Source organism: Grampus griseus (genome assembly GCF_964374135.1).
Source record: "Grampus griseus genome assembly, chromosome: 17".
Classification (NCBI taxonomy): Eukaryota; Metazoa; Chordata; class Mammalia; order Artiodactyla; family Delphinidae; genus Grampus; species Grampus griseus.
The window spans coordinates 77,691,342-77,716,041 of record NC_139011.1 but is presented as its reverse complement, the minus strand read 5'-3'; the positions used below and the strand labels follow the sequence as shown (position 1 = coordinate 77,716,041).

Below are 24,700 nucleotides of genomic sequence, written 5' to 3'. Positions count from 1 at the left end.
AAAGGCAGGAAAATAGCTAATGCTTTCTTCACTTATATGTATACTTCTTTCATTCTCACATTTCAGTAGAGTCACGTGAAGTATTGTTTGAATGACGTGTTTGTCAGTTTTCCCTTTTGATGAAAGCAATGTACATTATCAAAGGAATTCCAATTTAGAACCTATAAGAAAAACATCTTGAATAAGTCATCTGATTCATACTGTGGCGTTAAATTATTGCTTGGATTTACAAAGCAGTGAATAGATTGAATAGGAATACCACTCATGTGCAACCTGCTGCTATAAAAAATCATTTTCTGGTCACTATGTAATACAGAGTAAAGAGATTTGACTATGCATTGAGGTGGAAACAATAGCCAAACTTAAACTTGCAGAGCTGAACGTATGGTGAGTTTTCTGAGAAGAAACAAGTGGTTTTGAGAGGGTAGAATCTTTGAAAATCTTAATTTCAGTTGGCAGAGAAAAGCCAGCGGGTATGTCTGCAACACCCGGCCAAGAGGAGGAAAAGATCCTTGAGTTGATAAACCAGCAAGAAATGCCACCAGAACCTGAGGCCAGAGGAGCTTTTCTTTCTTCAGCTGCAAGTGAGAAACAGCTGTTTTTCTTCTTTTTGTCTGTCTGTCTGCACTGCTTTTTTTGTGGCCACCTCAGGGAGAACACCGAATTATTTTTATAATAATATAGGTGACATTATACCACATGAACTTGCTTTTAAGATGTTACCTTGCTTTTTCATGCTTTGGTTTTATATCGCAGAGAATATGTATATTTTAAAATGTGCTTATTTCTTTCTCTTGAATTCAGTGTTCACTCTAGAGCAATACTTGAAAGGAAGGTAGTATTAAATTGTAACATCATATGGGACTATCACTTAAAAATATTTTATGAATATGTTTTATGAATAACAGCAAATTCTCACCAAAATCTAAGCAATAACAAAAATAACCTCCTCCATTTCCCTGATATAGAAACTGAGGCATGAAGAAAGTACTCTAGGCCGCAGAGGTCTGAATCTTTAGTCCGTCTCTTAGTATGTTTGATTATTTTTCTTGCTCTTAAATGTATTAAATTCCATCTGACTGAGAAGTAAAATGAATGCTATCTGACAGGTTCTGTGCATCAGAGTCTAGTCATCTTTCGGCAAAATGAAATCGTGACCGCTGTCTCTGAACCATTTTTTTTTTTAAACCTATCTTGAGAGACAGATATAATGTTATCTTTAAAAAAAGTGTTTTTTGAAAATTAGTTACTGGGTGTGCTCTCTTTTCTCTCAGATAGTAACAGAAAATAGATGTCTCTTGCTGACAACCAGGGTTACGGTCACATCAACCAGAGGGAAGGGAAGTTAGCCTTTTGATTTTTGTTGCATTGGACTAGGCCCAGTTTTATTTACTTATTTATTTTTGGCTGCGTTGGGTCTTCATAGCTGCACGAGGGCTTTCTCTAGCTGTGGTGAGCGGGGCCTACTCTTTGTTGCAGTGCGTGGGCTTCTCATTGTGGTGGCTTGTCTTGTTGTGGAGCACGGGCTCCAGGCGTGCCGGGCTTCAGTAGTTGTGGCACGTGGGCTCAGTAGTTGTGGCTCATGGGCTCTAGAGCACAGGCTCAGTAGTTGTGGCACGTGGGCTTAGTTGCTCCGCGGCATGTGGGATCTTCCCGGACCAGGGCTCGAACCCGTGTCCCCTGCATTGGCAGGCGGATTCGTAACCACTGCGCCACCAGGGAAGTCCCAAGGCCCAGTTTTATATTTCTATATTGTGGCATGAATCCATGGAGCAATGTGACAAATCACACTGCATAAGAAACATGTACTTAGTTAAATTTTTCACAGAAGGAGAATTTAATCTTGTGTCAGGAAGTAAGGGCAACTAAATCTGGGAAAACCACCTTAAGTATAATTTTCCTTGGTTGAAAATAGCATGCTAACTGAAATTTCTAGGAATATTTTTTTTATGAGTAGCAAAATGCTTAACAGAAAATCTTTTATATATTTTATGCAGATTTTTTCTGGCAGAAGCATCTAAAAACGTTACCATTGTTAAATTTTTTTTTTAAGTTTAAGGTGTACAACATGTTGATTTGATACATTTATACATTGCAATATGATTGCCATTGTAGCATTACCTAACACCTCTACAGTGTCGTTTATTTACGTCTTCTCTGTGATGGGAATAACTAAGATCTAGTCTCTCAGTAAATTTGATGTTTATAATAAAATATCGTTGTCTATAATCACAATAATGTACACGAGATCTCCAGGTCTTATTTGCAAGTTTGTACCTTAAATATTCCTCTTATTATCCCCCTCCTCCCAACCCCTGTCCTTGGTGGCCACCATTTTACTTTCTGATTTCACGGGCTCGGCTCTTTCAGCTTCCACATGTAAGCGCCACCCTATGTGTCTCCGTCTGACTCACCTCACTCAGCGCAGTGTCCTCAAGGTCCATCGTGCTGCTGCAGATGGCAGGACTTCCTTTTTGCTCGTGGCTGAGTAATATTTTATATACATTATTATTTATGTATTGTATATGTTTTTGCTCTCTGTTCATCTGTTTAGGGGCACTTAGATTGTTTCCACATCTTGGGTATTTTGAATAATGCTGCAGTAAACATGGGAGTACATATATCTCTGTGACGTCCTGTTTTCATTTCCACTGGGTAAATAACCAGAAGGGGAATTGCTGGATTGCATGGCAGTTCTATTTTTAACTTCTTGAGAAACCTCCATAGTGTTTTCTATAGTTACTGCACCAATTTACATTCCCACCAACAGTGCACAAGTGTTCCCTTTTCTTTTTTTTTTAACATCTTTATTGGAGTATAATTGCTTTACAATGGTGTAAAGCTTCTGCTGTATAAAAAAGTGAATCAGCTATACATATACATATATAACCATATCCCCTCCCTTTTGCGTCTCCCTCCCACCTTCCCTATCCCACCCCACTAGGTGGTCACAAAGCACCAAGCTGGTCTCCCTGTGCTATGCGGCTGCTTCCCACTAGCTATCTGTTTTACATTTGGTAGTGTATATACGTCCATGCCACTCTCTCACTTCGTCCCAGCTTACCCTTCCCCCTCCCCATGTCCTCAAGTCCATTCTCTACATATGCATCTTATTCCTTTCCTGCCCCTAGGTTCTTCAGAACCTTTTTTTTTTTTTTTTAGATTCCATATGTATGTGTTAGCATACAGTATTTGTTTTGCTCTTTCTGACTTACTTCACTGTGTATGACAGACTCCAGGTCCATCCACCTCACTACAAATAACTCAATTTCGTTTCTTTTTATGGCTGAGAAATATTCCATTGTATATATGAGCCATATCTTCTTTATCCATTCATCTGTCAATGGACACTTAGGTTGCTTCCATGTCCTGGTTATTGTAATAGAGCTGCAGTGAACATTGTGGTACATGACTCTGTTTGAATAATGGTTTTCTCAGGGTATATGCCCAGTAGTGGGATTGCTGGGTCATATGGTAGTTCTATTTTTAGTTTTTTAAGGAACCTCCATACTGTTCTCCACAGTGGCTGTATCAATTTACATTCCCACCAACAGTGCAAGAGGGTTTCCTTTTCTCCACACCCTCTCCAGCATTTATTGTTTGTAGATTTTTTGATAATGGCCATTCTGACTGGTGTGAGGTGATACCTCATTGTAGTTTTGATTTGCATTTCTCTAATGATTAGTGATGTTGAGCATCATTTCATGTGTTTGTTGGCAATCTGTGTATCTTCTTTGGAGAAATGTCTATTTAGGTCATCTGCCCATTTTTGGATTGGGTAGTTTGTTTTTTTGATATTGAGCTGCATGAGCTGCTTGTATATTGTGGAGATTAATCCTCTGTCAGTTGCTTCATTTGCAAATATGTTCTCCCCTTCTGAGGGTTGTCTTTTGGTCTTGTTTATGGTTTCCTTTGCTGTGCAAAAGCTTTTAAGTTTCATTAGATCCCATTTGTTTATTTTTGTTTTTATTTCCATTTCTCTAGGAGGTGGGTCAAAAAGGATCTTGCTGTGTTTATGTCATAGACTGTTCTGCCTATGTTTTTCTCTAAGAGTTTTATAGTGTCTGGCCTTACATTTAGGTCTTTAATCAATTTTGAGTTTATTTTTGTGTATGGTGTTAAGGCGTATTCTAATTTCATTCTTTTACATGTAGCTGTCCAGTTTTCCCAGCACCACTTATTGAAGAGGCTGTTTTTTCTCCATTGTATATTCTTGCCTCCTTTATCAAAGATAAGGTGACCATATGTGCATGGATTTACCTCTGGGCTTTCTATCCTGTTTCATTGATCTATATTTCTGTTTTTGTGCCAGTACTGTACTGTCTTGATGACTGTAGCTTTGAAGTATAATCTGAAGTCCGGGAGCCTGATTCCTCCAGCTCCGTTTTTCTTTCTCAAGATTGCTTTAGCTATTTGGGGTCTTTTGTGTTTCCACACAAATTGTGCAATTTTTTGTTCTAGTTCGGTGAAAAATGCCATTGGTAGTTTGATAGGGATTGCATTGAATCTGTAGATTCCTTTGGGTAGTCTAGTCATTTTCACAATGTTGATTCTTCCAATCCAAGAACATGGTATATCTCTCCATCTGTTTGTATTATCTTTAATTTATTTCATCAGAGTCTTATAGTTTTCTGCATACAGGTCTTTTGTCTCCTTAGGTAGGTTTATTCCTTAGGTAAGTATTTTATTCTTTTTGTTGCAGTGGTAAATGGGAGTGTTTCCTTAATTTCTCTTTCAGATTTTTCATCATTAGTGTATAGGAATGCAAGAGGTTTCTGTGCATTAACTTTGTATCCTTCTACTTTTCCAAATTCATTGATTAGCTCTAGTAGTTTTCTGGCAGAATCATGTATAGTATCATGTCACCTGTAAACGGTGACAGTTTTACTTCTTCTTTTCCGATTAGAATTCCTTTTATTTCTTTTTCTTCTCTGATTGCTGTGACTAAAACTTCCAAAACTATGTTGAATAATAGTGGTGAGACTGGGCAACCTTGTCTTGTTCCTGATCTTAGTGGAAATGGTTTCAGTTTTTCACCATTGAGAATGATGTGGCTGTGGATTTGTCATATATGGCCTTTATTATGTTGAGGTAGGTTCACTCTATGCCCACTTTCTAGAGGGTTTTTTATCATAAAAGTGTGTTGAATTTTGTCAAAAGCTTTCTCTGCATCTATTGAGATGATCATATGTTTTTTCTCCTTCAATTGGTTAATATGGTGTATTAATTAATTAATATTGATTGATTTGCGTATATTGAAAAATCCTTGCATTCCTGGGATAAACCCCACTTGATCATGGTGTATGATCCTTTTAATATGCTGTTGGATTCTGTGTGCTAGTATTTTGTTGAGAATTTTTGCATCTATGCTCATCAGTGATATTGTCCGGTAGTTTTCTTTTTCAGTGACATCTGTGTCTGGTTTTGGTATCAGGGTGATGGTGGCCTTATGAAATGAGTTGGGAGTGTTCCCCCTCTGCTGTATTTTGGAAGAGTTTGAGAAGGATAGGTGTTAGCTCTTCTCTAAATGCTTGAATTCACCTGTGAAACCATCTGGTCCTGGGCTTTTGTTTGTTGGAAGGTTTTTTTTTTTTTTTTTTCGGCACGTGGGCCTCTCACTGTTGTGGCCTCTCCCGTTGTGGAGCACAGGCTCTGGAAGCACAGGCTCAGCGGCCATGGCTCACGGGCCTTGCCGCTCTGTGGCATGTGGGATCTTCCCGGACCGGGGCACAAACCCGTGTCCCCTGCATCGGCAGGCGGACTCTCAACCACTGCGCCACCAGCCAAGCCCTGTTGGAAGGTTTTTAATCACAGCTTCAATTTCAGTGCTTCTAATTGGTCTGTTTATATTTTCTGTTTCTTCCTGGTTCAGTCTCAGAAGGTTGCACTTTTCTAAGAATTTGTCCATTTCTTCCAGGTTGTCCATTTTAGTGGCATACAGTTGCTGGTAGCAATCTCTCATGATCCTTTGTATTTCTGCAGTGTTAGTTGTTATGTCTTTTTCATTTCTAAATTTATTGATTTGAGTCTTCTCCCTTTTTTTCTTGATGAGTCTGGCTAATGGTTTATCAATTTTGTTTATTTTCTCAAAGAACCAGCTTTTAGTTTTATTGATCTTGGCTGTTGTTTCCTTCATTTCTTTTTCATTTACTTCTGATCTGATCTTTATGATTTCTTTCCTTCTGCTTACTTTGGGGTATGTTTTGTTCTTCTTTCTCTATTTGCTTTAGGTGTAAGGTTAGGTTGTTTATTTGTAATGTTTCTTGTTTCTTGAGGTAGGATTGTATTGCTATAAACTTCCCTCTTAGAACTGCTTTTGTTGCATCCCATAGGTTTTGGGTCGTTGTGTTTTCATTATCATTTGTTTCTAGGTATTTTTTGATTTCCTTTTTGATTTCTTCAGTGATCTCTTGGTTATTTGGCAGTGTATTGTTTAGCCTCCCTGTGTCTGTATTTTTTACAGATTTTTTTCCTGTAATTGATATCTAGTCTCGTAGCATTGTGGTCAGAAAAGATACTTGATACGATTTCAATTTTCTTAAATTTACCAAGGCTTGATTGGTGACCCAGCATATGATCTATCCTGGAGAATGTTCCATGAGCACTTGAGAAGAAAGTATATTCTGTTGTTTTTGGATGGAATGTCCTATAAATATCAATTAAGTCCATTTGTTTAATGTATGCTTTAAAGTTTGTGTTTCCTTATTTATTTTCATTTTGGATGAGCTGTCCATTGGTGAAAGTAGGATGTTAAAGTTCCCTTCTATTATTGTGTTACTGTTGTATTCCCCTTTTATGGCTGTTAGCATTTGCCTTATGTATTGAGGTGCTCCTGTGTTGATGCATAAATATTTACAATTGTTATATCTTCTTCTTGGATAGATCCGTTGATCATTATGTAGTGTCCTTCTTTGTCTCTTGTAATGTCTTTATTTTAAAGTCTGTTTTGTTTGATATGAGAATTGCTACTCAGCCTTTCTTTTGATTTCCATTTACATGGAGTATCTTTTTCCATCCCCTCACTTTCAGTCTGTATGTGTCCCTAGGTCTGAAGTGGGTCTCTTGTACACAGCATATATACGTGTCTTGTTTTTGTATCCATTCAGCCAGTCTGTGTCTTTTGGTTGGAACATTTAATCCATTTACATTTAAGGTAGTTATTGATATGTATGTTCCTATTACCATTTTCTTAATTGTTTTGGGTTTGTTATTGGAAGTCTTTTCATTCTCTTGTGTTTCCTGCCTAGAGAAGTTCCTTTAGCATTTGTTGTAAAGCTGCTTTGGTGGTGCTGAATTCTCTTAGCTTTTGCTTGTCTGTAAAGGTTTTAATTTCTCCATTGAATCTTACTGGGTAGAGTAATCTTGGTTGTAGGTTTTCCCCTTTCATCATTTTACATATGTCCTGCCGCTCCCTTCTGGCTTGCAGAGTTTCTGCTGCATGATCAGCTGTTAACCTTATGGGGATTCCCTTGTATGTTATTTGTTGCTTTTGCCTTGCTGCTTTTAATATTTTTCTTTGTATTTATTTTTTTATATTTTATTTATTATGTGTCTTGGTGTGTTTCTCCTTGGATTGATCCTGTATAGGACTCTCTGTCCTTCCTCGACTTGATTGACTATTTCCTTTCCCATATTAGGGAAGTTTTCAACTATAATCTCTTCAAATATTTTCTCAGTCCCTTATTTTTTCTCTTCTTCTTCTAGGACCTCTATAATTCGAATGTTGGTGCATTTAGTGTTGTCCCAGAGGTCTCTGAGACTGTCCTCAACTCTTTTCATTCTTTTTTCTTTATTCTGCTCTGTGGTAGTTATTTCCACTATTTTATCTATCTTCCAGGTCACTTATCTGTTCTTCGGCCTCAGTTATTCTGCTATTAATTCCTTCTAGAGAATTTTTAATTTCACTTATTGTGTTGTTCCTCATTGTTTGTTTGCTCTTTAGTTCTTCTAGGTCCTTGTTAAACTTTTCTTATATTTTCTCCATTCTTTTTCCAAGATTTTGGATCATCTTTACTGTCATTACTCTGAATTCTTTTTCAGGTAGCCTGCCCATTTCCTCTTCATTTGTTTGGTCTGGTGGGTTTTTACCTTGCTCCTTCATCTGCTGCATATTTCTCTGTCTTCTCATTTTGCTTAACTTACTGTGTTTGGGGTCTCCTTTTTGCAGGCTGCGGGTTCGTAGTTCCTGTTCTTTTTGGTGTCTACCCCCAGTGGCTAAGATTGGTTCAGTGGGTTTTGTAGGCTTCCTGATGGAGGCGACTGGTGCCTGTGTTCTGGTGGATGAGCCTGGATCTTGTTTTTCTGGTGGGCTGGACCCCATTCGGTGATGTGTTTTGGGGTGTCTGTGATCTTATTATGATTTTAGGCAGCCCCTCTGCTAATGGCTGGGGTTGTGTTCCTGTCTTGCTAGTTGTCTGGCATAGGGTGTCCAGCACTGTAGCTTGTTGGTCGTTGAGTGGAGCTGGGTCTTAGCATTGAGATGGAGATCTCTGGGAGAGATTTCACTGTTTGATATTACGTGGAGCTGGGAGGTCTCTGATGGACCAATGTCGTAAACTCGGCTCTCCCACCTCAGAGGCTCAGGCCTGACGCCCAGCTGGAGCACTGAGACCGTGTCAGCCACATGGCTCAGAAGAAAGGGGAGAAAAAAAATGAAAGAAAGAAAGACCAAAAAATAAATAAATAAAATAAATAAAGTTATTAAAATAAAAAAGTAATAAAAAAAAGAAAGAAACATGAGAGTGACCAAACCAGAAAACAAATCCACCAATGATAACAATCGCTAAAAATTATACTAAAAAAAAAAAAAAAAACCCCAAAACGGACAGACAGAACCCTAGGACAAATGGTAAAAGCAAAGCTATACAGACGAAATCACACAAAGAAACATACACATACACACTGACAAAAATAGAAAAAGTAAAAGAATGTATATGTGAAAAAAAAGGAAGAGAGCAACCAAATCAGTACACATATCTACCAATGATAAGAAGCTGTAAATACTAAACTAAGGTAAACATAAAACCAGAAACACATTAGATGCAGAAAGCAAACCCCAAGTCTACAGTTGCCCCCAAAGTCCACTGCCTCAGTTTGGGGTGCTTCGTTGTCTATTCAGGTATTCCACAGATGCAGGTACATCAAGTTGACTGTGGAGATTTAATCCGCTGCTCCTGAGGCTGCTGGGAGAGATTTCCCTTTCTCTTCTTTGTTTGCACAGCTCCTGGGGTTCAGCTTTGGGTTTGGCCCCGCTGCTGCCTGTAGGTTGCTGAGGGCATCTGTTCTTCACTCAGACAGGACGGGGTTAAAGGAGCAGCTGATTCAGGGGCTCTGGCTCACTCAGGCCAGGGGGAGGGAGGGGTACGGAATGTGGGGTGAGCCTGCAGCGGCAGAGGCCAGCGTGACGTTTCACCAGCCTGAGGCGCACCCTGTATTCTCCCAGGGAAGTTGTCCCTGGATCACAGGACCCTGGCAGTGGCGGGCTGCACAGGCTCCTGGGAGGGGAGGTGTGGACAGTGACCTGTGCTTACACACAGGCTTCTTGGTGGCTGCAGCAGCAGCCTTAGCATTTCATGCCCGTGTCTGTCATCTGCGCTGACAGCTGTGGCTCGCGCCTGTCTGTGGAACTCGTTTATGCAGTGCTCTGAATCTCCTCTCCTCACGCACCCCAAAACAATGGTCTCTTGCCTCTTCGGCAGCTCCAGACCTTTTCCCGGACTCCCTCCTGGCTAGCTGTGGCGCACTAGCCCCCTTCAGGCTGTGGTCACACAGCCAACCCCAGTCCTCTCCCTGGGTTCTGACCTCCGAAGCCTGAGCCTCAGCTCCCAGCCCCCACCTGTCGTGGCAGGTGAGCAGACAAGCTTCTCGGGCTGATGAGTGCCGGTCGGCACTGATCCTCTGTGTGGGAATCTCCCCGCTTTGCCCTCCGCACCCCTGTGGCTGTGCTCTCCTTCATGGCTCCGAAGCTTCCCCCCACCCAACCCCCACCTCCGCCAGTGAAGGGGCTTCCTAATGTGTGGAAACCTTTCCCCCTTCACAGCTCCTTTCCCGAGGGGCAGGTCCCATCCCTATTTTTGTCTCTGTTTTTTCTTTTTTCTTTTGCCCTTCCCAGGTACGCAAGGAGGTTCTTGCCTTTTGGGAGGTGTGAGGTCTTCTGCCAGTGTTCAGTAGGTGTTCTGTAGGGGTTGTTCCACAGGTAGGTGTATCTCTGTTGTATTTGTGGGGAGGAAGGTGATCTCTACGTCTTACTCCTCTGCCATCTTGAAGGTCCCTCCTCAAGTGTTCCCTTTTCGCTACATCCTCACCAACACTTGTTATCTCTTGTCTTTTTGATAACAGCCGTTCTGACAGGTGTGAGGTGACATCTCATTGTGGTTTTGTTTTGCAGTCTGCTGCTGATTAGTGATGCTGAGCATCTTTTCAAGTGCCTGTGGGCCTTTTGGTTGTCTTCTTTGGAAAATGTCACTTTAGTTCCTGTCCTTTTAAAAATTGAATTATTTGTTTTTTGTTATTGAGTTGTTCTTTATATATTTTGGATAATAATCCCTTATGTGATGCCATTATTAAATTTGCAAGTATTGGAAAGTGTAAGTTTTATACTGAGGCAAGGCAGACCAAATCATTTTCAAAAATGATAAAATTAGGCTTCATGATAAATACAGACCTGTACAAATCATTCTTTCATTTAATAAATCATCAAATATGTGTTGCATGCCTACTAAATGTCAGATATAAGGCAGTATAGTGATGGGTACAACATCTGACCTCTAGAAGTTCAGTCTAGTGATCCAGATAAGCATTGAACCTTTACACAGAAATACACAGTTAAAAATAGATAAATGAGATGAAGAAAAATATCTAAGGCAAGCTAGACACAAAATAAAATTTGTCATTAATTCATTGTGCAAAGACATAAGTTCTGTATTATAGTTGATGGCAATACAGTAGAAATGAAGAGTGAGCGTAATTTATGAAGCTTTTTTTTTTTTTTTTTTTGGCTGAGTTGGGTCTCAGTTGCTGCGCGTGGGCTTTCTCTAGTTGCAGCGAGCAGGGGCTACTCTTCGTTGCGGTGTGCAGGCTTCTCATTGCGGGGGCTTCTCTTGTAGCGGAGCACAGGCTCTAGGCATGCGGGCTTCAGTAGTTGTGGCACGCGGGCTCAGTAGTTGTGGTTCACGGGCTCTAGAGCGCAGGCTCAGTAGTTGTGGTGCATGGGCTTAGTTGCTCCTAGGCTTGTGAGCTCTTCCTGGACCAGGGCTCTAACTGGCGTCCTCTGCATTGGCAGGCAGATTCTTAACCACTGCACCACCAGGGAAGCCCCTATGAAGCTATTCTAAATGCTGACATGGCACAGACTTTGGATTTGGACATGAAATCCTGAAAATCCAGATGATAAAGCTCTCCTAATACAAATGCCATCTACGAAATGCCCATGACTTGTTTAAACTTTGCCTTCTCTGGTTGAAGTAGAAATGATTTTTATAAGCATCCATGACTTAAGTGGAGAAAACACCTCTTCCCATATGGACATTACCTAGAAGACTCTCATTCATTGCTGATTAATTAGATCATGACTCTCTTCAGTTGTCTTCTTTCTACCTCTACCAAACCATAGTTAAAATTTGTTTCTCAAAAGAATACCTTCCTCTTGCGTTTGCAATTTAGCTGTTGTGCTAGATAGATTTGGGTTACATTAGCCATTCATATTAAAATCATGTTAGTTGAAAAATACTTCAGAAGACGTATTTCATACTTTCAAAGACATCAGAGACAGCTGTCACCTCCTGCAGAATGAGATTATGTTTGTCAGTGTACTTTCAAGGTAGGGCAAGATGTTCATTCACTGTTCAGGGAATTAGGTATTGTAGATAAAATAAACCTGTCCTCTGTATTCAAAATGCTCATTTAGTAAGAAATAAAAATGGGACTGTTCTCATCTACATCAAAGGGAGACAAAGATTTAGAACTTATAGTACCGCATATACAGTAAACGGTGCTTTTATAGCGGTAAATAGAGGTGCAGTGCTTGAATTTGCAGTGCTCTCCTGAGGGCTATAGGTTGGATTATGTTGCTGGTTCTGTTAGGGAAAGTAGAGCTCAAGGAAGAAATCTTGTTTTTTAAAAGAAATTTTTAATTACGGAAAATTTCAAACATAAATAAAAGTAGAGAGAATGGAATAATGAATCCTCAGGTATCCATTGCTCAGTTTCAAAAATTACCAATATCTGCCTAATCTTGTTTGTTTAGAACTATAGATTTTATTCAGAAACACCCTGAAGGGGTCTGTCAGTTAATCCAGAGTCCCCATCAAATGTTCTTCCAGCTTAGAATATTGTAAATCTCCAGTCGACAAAATCAAGTGCTTTTATGTTTCTCAAACGGGTAAATTTATGGTCTGAGACTAGTGGACTTTGGTTCATTTCCAGAAGATCAGGGCATTGAAGTGAATTCATATTTAATTGACAACAGCACAGACTTTGATACATTGTTCTGTATTACAGGCTACACCACGTTCAGTCGTCAATTTTTGTAAGGTGAGTGCACTCTGAAGATGCGCTATGTTCATGCAAATGCTTTATGTTTGTGAAAATGCTAGAACGGGAAGAAGAGGCTTTGGAGACAAGCAAGTTGTTTGCAGGTTAAATCACACAAACAAGCTGAGCTCAGACACACGCACACACACACATGCAGACACACACACTTGTGTGTGCACACCTGGAAAGCTAAACCCAAGTAACCACGGTCTGTGGACCCCACCCCAGCGTTCGTTCATCTGTTTGCGGTTCCCGGTTCATCGTTCGTTCGCTGGCCTTCCTGCCCGGGTCTCTCCCTGCTCCATACAGCTTACCCGTTTCAGGCCGATGTTTCTAATACTCTAATCACCTCACCACCAGACTTTAGCAGATGGTGCCCGCACAACTGTGTCCCGACTCCCTCCCCACCTGCCCGCGCCGTCTGCCGCCTCACTGTCTCTCCTCTTCTCACGTGACATCTGTGTGATGTCATGGTCAACACATGTCACCACATGTGGTTCTCCCATCGTGCCCGCTGCTTCAAGCCTTTGTGTGTGTGGGCCTGCTGGTCCCTCCACCTGGAATGCCCTTCCCTTCTTTCTGCAAAATTCTGATTCATCGTCATACATCCAGCACGTGATTCCCTCAGGGATGCCCCTCCTGCCCGCCCCTCCACAGTCAGTCACTCCCTGCTCTCTGCTACATCTCAGCTTCATAGCATTTCTTTTGTTTTCTATGAGTGCGTCTGCTTGTTGGAAATCAAATACCTGTACATCTGCCTTTCCCACTAGGCAGTGTGTATCTCCAGGTTGAGATTTTCATTATTTTTCAAAATTTTAATCTCTGTCGTCAGTATTTAGAGAGCCATGAACCACACACAGTGCCCAGCAAAATAATAGGAACTACATAAAGTTTTCTTGAATGCAGTAAAAATAATCCTTTTAGATGACTAAGATGCTGATTAAATGATTAGCCTCCTACAGCAACTCTTACTGACCTGGATCACTGGTTGCTCCCTGGCACTCACGAACGTGCTGTGGAGTTTTCCTCACTAGAGATCTGACCGCGCTCTTGTCTTGGGTCTGGAGAAGTTCCAAGTGGGTTTGCAAGGTTCCTGATGGTGCTTGACTAGAAATAGCGAGAAGAGTCAGCCAGCATTTGGGTGTTGAGGGTTAGACTGTGTCAGCAAGTTTCGTTGGACCTATTTTTTGTGATCTTTCCCAGGGCAGCTACCTTTGATACTTCATCCAGGATGGCATGGGGCTCACGCTTGTCTGCCTAGGGTTCACGCTGAGTTCTTTGTTACTGCCTGTGTAGCTCTGGGCAGACGATTCAACCTCTGAGTTCTGACCTGTCCACCTGTTTAATAGGGCTCCGTGCCTCTTAGGATAGTGTGAGGGATGAGCAAGGTTGACGTGACGCTGCACGTTCAGTGTGTAGGACAGTGCTCGGCACAGGGTGAAAGGTCTCGTGTCCCGGGGAACCCATGTCTAGTGGAGCAGCCCCATCTGGCTTGTTTAAGCACTGAGGCTTCGGAGTGTGACATCCCATCGTTTCCTTATTGCATGACTTGGGCATGTTAGTTAACCTCTGCCTCTTTTTCTCGTCTTAAAATGGACATCAGAATTTGACTGACTTCATGGGGTGAGAAATGAATATGAAGTATTCATCACAGACCCTCCTATATAGTAGGAGCTTGATAAATGGTGATGATTATAATTGAAGGGAAAAAAATGCCGGCTGTTACAATGACAGAAATTACCCAGTATAGTAAAGGAGGAGCAACTATTAAAAATGAATGCCAGTTCTTTCTTAGGGCTTACAGTTTTTGTGTGTGTGTAGTTTTTATTTTAACATTTCTTCATCAGAGCAGGAAATAGCTAGTTATTTGCTGGGTTTGTTGTCATCCTTGTTGGTGCTATACTGGTGAGACCCTAGGTGCTACCTAGGGTTGCCTGTAGTTTCAAGGAAGAGTCTTGGCTTCCTTTTAGCCATTTGACCTGAGGAAATCTGTCTCATTTCCTAAGTCTGCAATATTTCTACCTGAAAGTATCAGTGAAGAGCTGACGTGAGTTTCTTGGGTCAATGCAGACACCAGTGCAGTGTAGCTTGGTACCCAGGATCTCCTTAGATGCGCGTACAGGCTAAAGCGAGTGCAAAGAGGGCAGCAGTTGTAACCCAGGTGTAACCGGGGCCTCGCTTCCTAAGCATCTCGTGTGGATGAGGAGTGGCTGTTTGGTGACTGCCGGCGGCTGAGGCCGCTACCGGACAGGACCTGTTCCTCCCGCCACTGCAGCCTGGCCTGCTCAAAGCACCTCGGAAACCATTTGCATTTGTGACAATCCTACCTTCGGCTCCAAAACCTTTCACTGTTCTCTCTGATAGGGTACTTTTTTTTCCAGAAACAGTTCAAAAACTTTTCTGTCTCTTTCATTTGTCATTCTTACATCTCATTTGAAAATGTGTTTTAATTGCACTTTTCTTTTGTTAATTTATATTGTAGTCGTTCTGTCTAAAACTCTGTAAGCCAGGTGGGCAGATTCATGAAAAAACTGCAAATTCCAGCACGTACCCGTGTTGTGTTGAGGACAAGTGAAAGATTGCTAGGCACGTCAGATGGTTAACGCTCTAATTTAATTTACTTCAAGCAGTTGAGCTTCAGCTGACCAGAGCCCTGCTGTGAGGAGACAAGCACAAATCAATGCCCGGGAGTTGTAGCAGCTTGGAGCCTCCCTGTCCCACCCCAGCCCTCCCCGCTCAGGGTTGATGTCCTTGGGCTCCAGGTGACAAAAGATACTGTCAGCCTGATGTTGCATCTGATGTGCTACTTTTTCCCCATAGCAGAAATCAGACCTTCCCAAAGCCGTGAGACTCCCCTGTCGGAAGATGAATGGAAGGTGTTAGTGTGACGGGAAACACAGGGACTCGAGCCAGCGTCCCTCTCTGGGTGTATGGAGACCGGGGTGTCGCTGGACCAATCCCTCTCAGCAAGGACAGCCCAGAGCAGCTGTTCCTTCCCAGACAGGAAGATACGTTTCAGGTGGGCAGCATTGACCATCCTGTTGGTTTTATGAACATTTCAAAGGAATTTCTGTAACACAGAGGGTGTGATTGTGTGTGTGTCCTATATAAAGTAAATCTCCGGTCCATTAGAATCCCCGTGAATGATGCTAATGCCTATTGTAATTATCAAAGGAAGCATTTTTTCCCCTACGTATCTTATATTAGCCAAGTTGTAGAAGAAAATTGCTTTCTTTAAAAACAGCTCATGTTAAGCCATTAGTTTGAAACTCTCCCCATAAACTATCAACCTCAACTCAAATTTTAGCCAGATTATTAGCCATTTAGAGATTGTTCTGATGATGAAAACCCTTCTTTTATATGCTTGCATATACTCTTAGATGTTGCTCTGCTGACCTGTGTGGGTGTGAAATCATTTTCTTGACATCTTCAGAGGCTATTTTTTGAGGTTCTGCCAATGCTCATTTGAATATCTCTCTCCTTAGCATCAGAGAACACTGAGCTGCATTGTTTTGAGAATTTTGAGAATCGCTGGTTGCTTCCCCCAGTTCCTCAGGGCTTTGGACAAGTACATTCCACTTCGCTGATTCACCGCACTCCCACGGGGTGAAAGCTAAACAGGTCTGTGGTGCATTGGTCAAGGGCAGTTTTTCTCCCTGGGGAATGTTCCTTTGTGTCCTAAGACTAGACAGAGGATAGGGAATGATTGGGGTCAACTGAAGTCACCAGGAAGCCAAGGCTGCTTAGGCTGTAGTACATGGCCATCACTAATACTTACGTAGTTTATAGATTTTCAGACCTGAACCTGGCATTCTTCTTTTGCAACCATTGGGTTTTCAGTCAAGACTGCAGTCATGAAGGAGCACTTTGGACCAGTTCACAGGCAGTCGTACCTTATACAACACGTGCATTTCAAAAGATTATTTGAAGATGATTGTTTAGAATTCAATATGCATGTGTTACGGCTAGATCCCTGGGCAACCCCACAAAAGTCTGTTACCGAGAGTGTACTTTGTGGTGTATGTATTTAATGTGCCGGTAAATCCTGTCAAGGTTTTCCTGGGAAGGTTCACCCAGGGTCCTGTCTTGGAGCGGATGGCGTGGATTCTCAGTCTTGATTACACATTGGAATCATCTGGGGAGCTTTAAAAACCACCAGAGCCTCCTTGTTTTACCTCCAGATATTCCAATTCTAGGGTGCAGCCTGGGCGCTGAGGTGTTTAGAAGCTTCCCAAATGATTGTAAAGTGCAGCCAAGGTCGAGAATCCCAGTTGCAGCATTTGACTGCAGATCAGGTGAGCTGGATCAGAGCCCTAGCTTTCTGTGTATTCACTGTGTGACCTTGAATGTGTCCCTTATTTTCTCCAGGCCAGGATTATATTTACATATAGAATGGAGGAAATGATATCTGTTTTTTCCCTAAATTCCAAGGTAGTCTGATGACAAAAAGAGACAATGTATATACATTAAAAAAATCCTATGGACATATAGGGACTGTAGTCAGTTGGTTAAGAACAGAGGTCTTGGAGGTATGGAGACCAGTTTCGAACCCAGATGGGACACTCATTAGTTCTGTGTGACCCTGAGCAGACTGCTTATTCTCACTAGTCTTGGATTTCCTTCCTAGTAAAGAGGGGGAGGTGGGTAATAATTCTACTTATTTAAAAGGCTCGTGAGGTTTGGAGACTGTCTGGGAATGTGTGTGATGGGCAGTGCCCCTGGGAGGTGGGTATCGATTACAGTTGCCGAGGACTCTCTCCTGGCCAGTGGCACCAGCATATGTTCCTATTGGCTGTGAAGTGAGAGCAGGACTTACCCAGCTCTAAGCTACTACCTCAACTGCAGAGGTTAGGGATGGGTACAAAAGTCCCCAGGAGTTTAGGGCCTTGTGGACCCTCGGCCAACAGCATGGGCATCACCTGGGAGCTTGTGAGACATCCAGGCTCTTGGGTCCCACACCAGACAGACTGAATCAAAATCTGCATTTTAACAGGATCCCCAGGTAATCTGTGTAGACACTAATGGTTTTCTGCATCCCTTACTTTCTTTTAATATTTTTTATTGAAGTATAGTTGATTTACAATATTGTGTTAGTTTCAGGTGTACAGCATAGTAATTCAGTATTTTTGCAGATTATACTCCATCATAGGTCATTATAAGATGATGGGTATAATTCCCTGTTCTATGCAACATATCCTTGTTGATTATGTACTTTCTATATGGTAGTGTGTATCTGTTAATCCCTTACCACTAATCTGTCCCTCCTCCTTCCCTCTCCCTTTGGTAACCACTGCTTTGTTTTCTGTCTGTGAGTCTGCTCCTGTCTTGCATATATATTCATTTGTATTATGTTTTAGATTCCACATATAAGTGGTGTTGTATGGTATTTGTCTTTCTCTGTATGACTTATTTCACTTATTTAAGTTATTAAATAATAAGGTGGTGTATTGCCCTTTTGAATCCTCACAGTCCAATGGCCTAGACATATCTTACTATAGTGAAAATGTCTGCTTATAAATCTACCCCCCTCACTAGACTAGAAATTTCTCTGAGTTAGGAACTATGCCATCACCTTCATCGTTGTATACCTGTGGCCTTGCACATTTCCTACATTATATGTTAAATAAACATTAATTTAGTTGAACTGAAAATTGTATGCAACAGACATTATGTCCATTCAACCCATAAAGAAACTGAGGACCAGAGATGTAAAACAACCTATTTTACCCAGATCACAGCGTCCAAGATACCAACGGAGCCCAAAGTGATTCCAAAGCCAGTTCTCCACAATGCCACCTGGATAACAGATAGTCTTGGATCATGTCAGACACTAAGCAGGTGCACATGCTGTGTATGCAAGTTTGTTTCTCTTCCTTGAGCTTTAAACATCTATGTCTTAGCCTATGAGTCTAACTGAGAGGATTTTCAGAGTAGAAGGAAGTTCTAGACTCACTGGTACTTTTTCTTAAGCTTGTAGAAATAGCTATATTTAACTTTGATGAAAATTGGGTTTTTTTTCTTCTTAAAATAAGAGCCCATCTTTCTGTCATTGGAACTGAGCTCAGAAGACGTTGGCTTCCAGTGAGACTGCGGTAGTCAGAGGACTGAGCATATGCATGCTCTTATCCTGTTCTTTCAGCTGACTCCTTCTGCATATTTTTTTTGTCAAGCCTCATGATATTTCTGTCTCATATTCTGTGTCTGTGGTGCCCACTGATAGCTTCTCGGGAGGGCTTAATCTGTAGACTCTGCAAGGGTCCCTGAGAGCTATTCAGCTACGAGGAGCAAAGAATGCATTTCGTTAAGAAGAGAAAGAATTTTTTAACGTGCTTAACTTAAAACAGTCTTCTCATTTTTTCTTTGCATTTCATTCAGGTTGAAATAAGAAGCGTTGGTAAGATATATAAGGATAGACATGATGGGACCGAGTGGAGCTTACAGAGGGTAATGTTTTTTCTTTTGTGCTTCATAGTTATTCCATCATGAAAAGAAATAAGCAGGATTATTAAAGCAATGAGAAAGATAACATATTACTCTAGTTGTGCAAAATGTGAACAAAATTTTGTAGATATTACACTTCAGGTACATATGGTTCATCTTCGAGAGTTTTTTAAAAGTAGCATTTTAATTGTATTTGCAAAGGCAGTGTGCGTTCATGGGAGATCTGAAGAATACAGTGAAGTATAAGAATGAAAGTAAGTAGTTATTCATTGATCATCAGGTGACCACTGGAGTGGTTCTTTTTCTTCAAATCCTTTTTCTATGAGTCTCTCTCACGAACTCTGTCTCCCTAAACACACACACACACACACACACACACACCCCAAACATGTAAATGTTATATGTATGGAAGAACATATATTGTCTATGTACACTTACACATATCTTGCCCTTTTATGAAATGGAATCATGCTATGTGTGCACTTTGGAATCCTACCTCAACAGTAACAGTAATAGCAATACCGATAATCATAAGTGTTTGCTGAGTGCTTAGCATATACCAGCTGCCTTACAAATACTATCATATTTCTGTTGCCTAACAGCTACTCTTTGATTTAGGTGCCATTGATATTCCTATTTTATAGATAAGAAAACTGAGGCTCAATAAAGTTAAATAATTTGAAATAAAGTAATTTGAACCAAAGTCACTTAAAAATGGTTTTACTGTATTTTGGGCTCTGGGGACTGAGCTCTTAAGCACCATCACGGGCCTCAAGTTTGTTTTCAGAAATAGAGAGCAGTTAAATTCTGAGAAGCCATGAGATTTCTGTATGGAAGCAGTAATTATTGTAGGGTCAGATAACATGGTTTGAATCATAGAACATCTCTGCTTTCTAGCTTTAAATGCCGAGTCTGTCACTGATTCCTTTACAGGAATGTTATATGTTATTTAAAATTTTTTAAGGTTTAAAACTTTGAAAACCACTGACAGAATCTAGAAAATTTATCATTTTTCCATTTAAAAGTTTCTTGGCCTTATCTGTGATTTTTAACCTTGTGTGTTTGGTCATATAATGAAAGTAAATGAGAAAATGTTAAATTTGCTGAAATGTTTATTGTAGCATTTCTTAGCACATAACTAATACTATAATGAAAACTGGCATTCTTACCATATAGGAGCAGGTAAATATGTTCCAGTGAGTTAGGCAAGAAGTATTTTCCGAGCACCTAATATATGACTTGCGTTGTGCTAAGTGCTGGTGAGAACGGGAGAAAACCATATGGAGGCTTTAACGTTTTTCTAGTCAGAAGCTTTGCATGGTTTCAAAGCAGAGACAAAAAGTGACCTTTTAAGAAGAAGATGCGAAACCCATAGAACCTGCAAAATTTAGCAAAATTACCAATTCTGTACTTGTGAATTACTGGGAAAGACAAGTCAGAACATCTCAGAAAAGACCTGCCCGTTTGTCAAGTTGGCCTGTAGTTGCTAGCATGACTTGTGCTTTCTCTGGGGCCCTGGAATGAGAAGGGTGTTCAGGGTTACAGCAACATCACTGTGCAGTGATCCTCCAGCTGGAGGGGAAAGCATCCCTGGGCAGGGGGCAGGGGCGCTGAGGGGAGGCAGGACTCCAACCCTGGCCAGGCCTCTGCACGCACAAGAGGCTCCCAGTAAATAGTTCCGTGGTGAAACACTGAGTTTTCATTCCTCTCTTGGAGATCTGCAATGCATGTTGATATGGCTAAGGCTCTGAGATGCCCTGGAGTAAAAAAAATCTCACAGCATTTCCAAACTAAATGCACCATCAGACCATATTTTGCAGGTAGAATCTATTAATATCCCTTGAAATGAATATAGAGTATCATGCATTACTATAGAGGTTTGAGGTATTTGGGGGCCAATCGAGGAAAAACACATGACCAGAAGAACAGCAGCAGTAGCACACCCGAGCTTCTTGTGTGAGGCCTCGCCAGGTTTGCACATGGGTGTGTCCCTCATAGCAGGAGTCTGTTCCTCCTCAGAAAGGGCAGAGGGCACAGGAGCTCCCGGGGAGAGGAAGATCTGGGGAGGGGGGTTTATACGTCTAGATGACGTCTTTCAGCAGCACAGTGGGGCGTCTCTGTGTCCCCGAGCTCCAAAGGACAGCAGATAGGGGCCTTATAACTGCAAGGCCCTATTTTCTCAAGGTAGGAGCTGTTGGGTGAGGTTTTTGTGGGGTATGCAAAGCAGGCAGACTGTAAATTGCTACAGATTTGCTTGTTGGAGCTATTTTTTTTTTTTTTTTTATTGTGGAGAAAATCATTTGGGCTGTTTTAAAGTTATGAAAGTTGAGTTTGCTGCCAGTGGGTTTTTGAGCTAATGGGTCTCTGTCTGCAGTGAAGAAATAATCAACCTATGGGCCAGTATACAGCGGTTACCTTTGACTCATTTATATAACAATTCCACACTGGGAAATGTGACAAGTTTATATGAATCCAATCATAGTTAATAATATGTAGGGGTTTATAATTTATATGATTTGGAAAATGACTAGCTAATGTCTAATCCACTCTTTTGAGCTCTCCAGGCCTGTGGAGAGCTCTAGGAGAGGTGATCAAAATGATCCTAAGGGACCATCTTTAACCTGGAAACAGCGCGGTGAATTATTGGGTTGCGATGGTATATCCAAGAGAAAATGATGGACTCACCACATGTCTGGCTTAGCCATTGCAGTGATACAAAATTAGATTCAACCATGGTTTCTGCTTTCAGTCTGCATGGAGAAAGAAGATCCAGTAGCAAGCATGCACAGAGTAGGGGCAGTTAAATGCTGAATTGTATGTTCAGGCCCTAGTCGCAGTAGGTTTCCAGTAAGAGGTACCCGTGTACCCTGGAGGAACTGGGAAGGTTTGTGGACAAGGAGGTGTGAACAAGGGCAGAGCAGGGAGACGTGGGGAGAGGAAGGCTGCTCGGAGATGGCCTGCTTCAGTTATCAGTGCTGCACATGCGTTATCATGAAATATTACACAATTACAAGCGTAAAATGACTTGTCCCCCCACGAGGGAAAGTGAAGCTGAAGTAGTTTCCTCATGTTTGAACGGTGCTTTAATAGCCTAGAGTTTGTCAGACACAATTTGCTTGAGCTTGTTTAGGTAGAGTCAGTGGATAAATGCATTGACTTAAGGACCTTCCATCACCACGTCTTGCATTCCTAGAAAGGAATCTGTCTGTGACCAACATCTTCTGTTGATAATTACCCTCCAGCCATTATATCCTTTCTCAGTATTTCACAACTGCACGGGAAGTTCATGTCTGTGCAATAACAAGCTTTAGTCATCTCTATGCCTTGCCCAGAGGAGCAATGCAGTGATGTTTACATCTTCTACATATTTTTCTTAATCAATATTTCCCTTTTCTTCCAGGACACCACCCCCCCACCGCGGCTTTTTTTTTTTTTTTAACTAGGACTAGCATAGTCCTACTTAAATTAGCTCTACATTTTAGGACAGAGCAGGACCAAGATAATTTCCCTTTTATATTTCAATATGCCTGGGTGGGAGGAAGAGAGCAACAGATCTCTCTGTTCTGGACTTCGTTGCTCAAGTTAATAGTAACGCAGCCGCATAAAGGCGTGTATAATTGCACTCACACTCCAGGTACTCCAACAGGTTGTGCTGGAGCCCCCATGATGTAGAAGGGGTTCTGCCAGGAGTTCAAGCGTGCCAGCATGACTAAGACGCAGCTCTTGTCTTCGATGAGTTCATTCCACAGTTAATCCGACTATAAACCAGGTTGTGGTTTAGTTCTCCTCAGAGTTTTAATTTTAATAGTCATATATCCAAGGCAATGCCTATCTCACTACATCTTTCTTCCAGAAGATTTATTGAAGGAGCTAATTGATTTCTGCCATTCTCTCAAGTTCTGAGCAGAAATGGTGGGTAACCTGACTGAGGTGTTATAACCTCAGTGTTGAATTCTGATGTGTTAATTCAGGCCTTGTAAGTAGTACTTTGTGGCTGTTCCAGTGAGCTGTTTTTGGGACATGTATGTACTCGGTTGAAATTTCTTAAAGTAATCCAGGAATTTTAGGTTTCTGAGAAAGCAGGAGTGAGTTTTCATGGTAATATTTTCTTGTAAAACGACTAATTTTTGCTGCTGTAAATCAGCAGGGGGAGCTCAGCAGATGAACTTTAGTTTCTACTGAAGCCACTCCTAAAATTCTCTCTATTCATTCAGAAAATTAAAACAAATGCTGAAGACTTCATATTATAAAGACACTGCTCTTCCTTAAGCATTTTATTTAGTTGTTTGTCTTAAAGGGGAAATGAATGTATGTTTCCATGAAAAAATACTTTTGGAAACTCACCCTTTTATTCCTCACACCCATCCCAACAGAAGATGGCTTTGAACCTTAATATCTCTGTATTTTTTTTCTCAGCCATACTGACTTTTTGTAATGCTCACATCTGGCAACTTTGTCTCAGAGCTAAAGCAACAGTCAGGGCTTCTGGTTTTTTCAGTAGAGAAGTGTACTGAGGATGCTGTGGTCTGAGAGCCAAAAGGAAATACTGTTTCCAAAAACAGAACGGTGGGTTCTATATAGATCAAAGGCTACCTTTTGTGGACTCAGAAAATCTATAAAGTCTGCCATTATTAGGATATGTGCTGTGAGGGTTTTTCCCCCATTGATAACGATGAACTGTTTACAGCCAACAGTTTCTTGTGATGAGCAACGAGAACACTTACCGGACATTACTGTTTGGGGGAACCAGTGCTTCTAACACGTGTTTGTTGGAATTATTCCTAGTATCCCAAGTTGAAATGGGTGAAAACATGCTCTTTTGCTTAGCATTTAGATTTTCAGGAGGGAATACCTGCCCCATTTCGTGACGCTCTGGCAGTGTGGGGTCTAGTGGTAGATTTTTATGTCATTCAAAGTTTGAGAGTTTTCCTTGATCATAATTTAGGTACCTCTTTGGAGGTCTGACTTGCTATTTCAGTCACAGTAATAACACATTAATACAGTTGTGCTAGCTAGCTTCCAAAATACTGATATAAATTATTAATCCAAGTCACTGAATTGATTCCAGGTAACCGATAGCTTGGAGCCCAAATAAAATGGCTCTAACTGAACACTGTCATATAGTAATTAACTTTGAATATTGAACAAAGGAGAGGGGCAGTCCAAGATGGTGGCACAGGAGGATCCTAAACTCATCTTCTCTCACAGACACACCACATCTCCAGCTGCATTTCAGAGGAACAATCCCCTCTGAAAAAACCCTGAAAACTAGCTGAACTGCTCCTCCACAACAAAGGATAAAAGGGCACATCAGGCCGGATAGGAGAGGCAGAGATGCAGGTAGCCAACAACCCTACGCCCAGCGTGGCATCCCTCGATAGGGATGGACTCACAAGTCCGGAGCTTCTCCCAGAGGACCTTCTCCTAGACCTGCACGGGAGAGATGAGCCCCCAAGACATCTGGCTTAGGAAACAAACGGGGCTGGTTCTCCTTTCAAAGGGCTTACATGTGATCTCTTTTGCCCAGGACCCAGCACAAAAGCAGCAGTTTGAAAAGCACCTAGGCTATATGTGAGGGGGATTCATTTGCTAATCTTAAAGCATCTACTGGAGGGGCAGGGGACGACTGGGACTCTCCAGGGACAATGGTGCTGATGGACACGGTTTTTGAACTCTCCCTCTACCCTGCTGGCATAGGCGGGAGAGTGCAGACATGGCACCTTCCTGA

The 24,700-nt window shown here is 41.5% G+C and overlaps 1 pseudogene across 1 annotated transcript in view; it reads left to right on the top strand.

The window, feature by feature from the left end:
- Nucleotides 1-19,186: 19,186 nt before the first annotated feature.
- LOC309835284 (lipoxygenase homology domain-containing protein 1-like) overlaps nucleotides 19,187-24,700 on the top strand; it is a 93,659-nt pseudogene continuing 88,145 nt past the window's right edge. Inside the window, exon 1 of the transcript in view lies at nucleotides 19,187-19,226. The product of the transcript in view is annotated as a lipoxygenase homology domain-containing protein 1-like (transcript). The remainder of the gene's footprint in view (nucleotides 19,227-24,700) is intronic.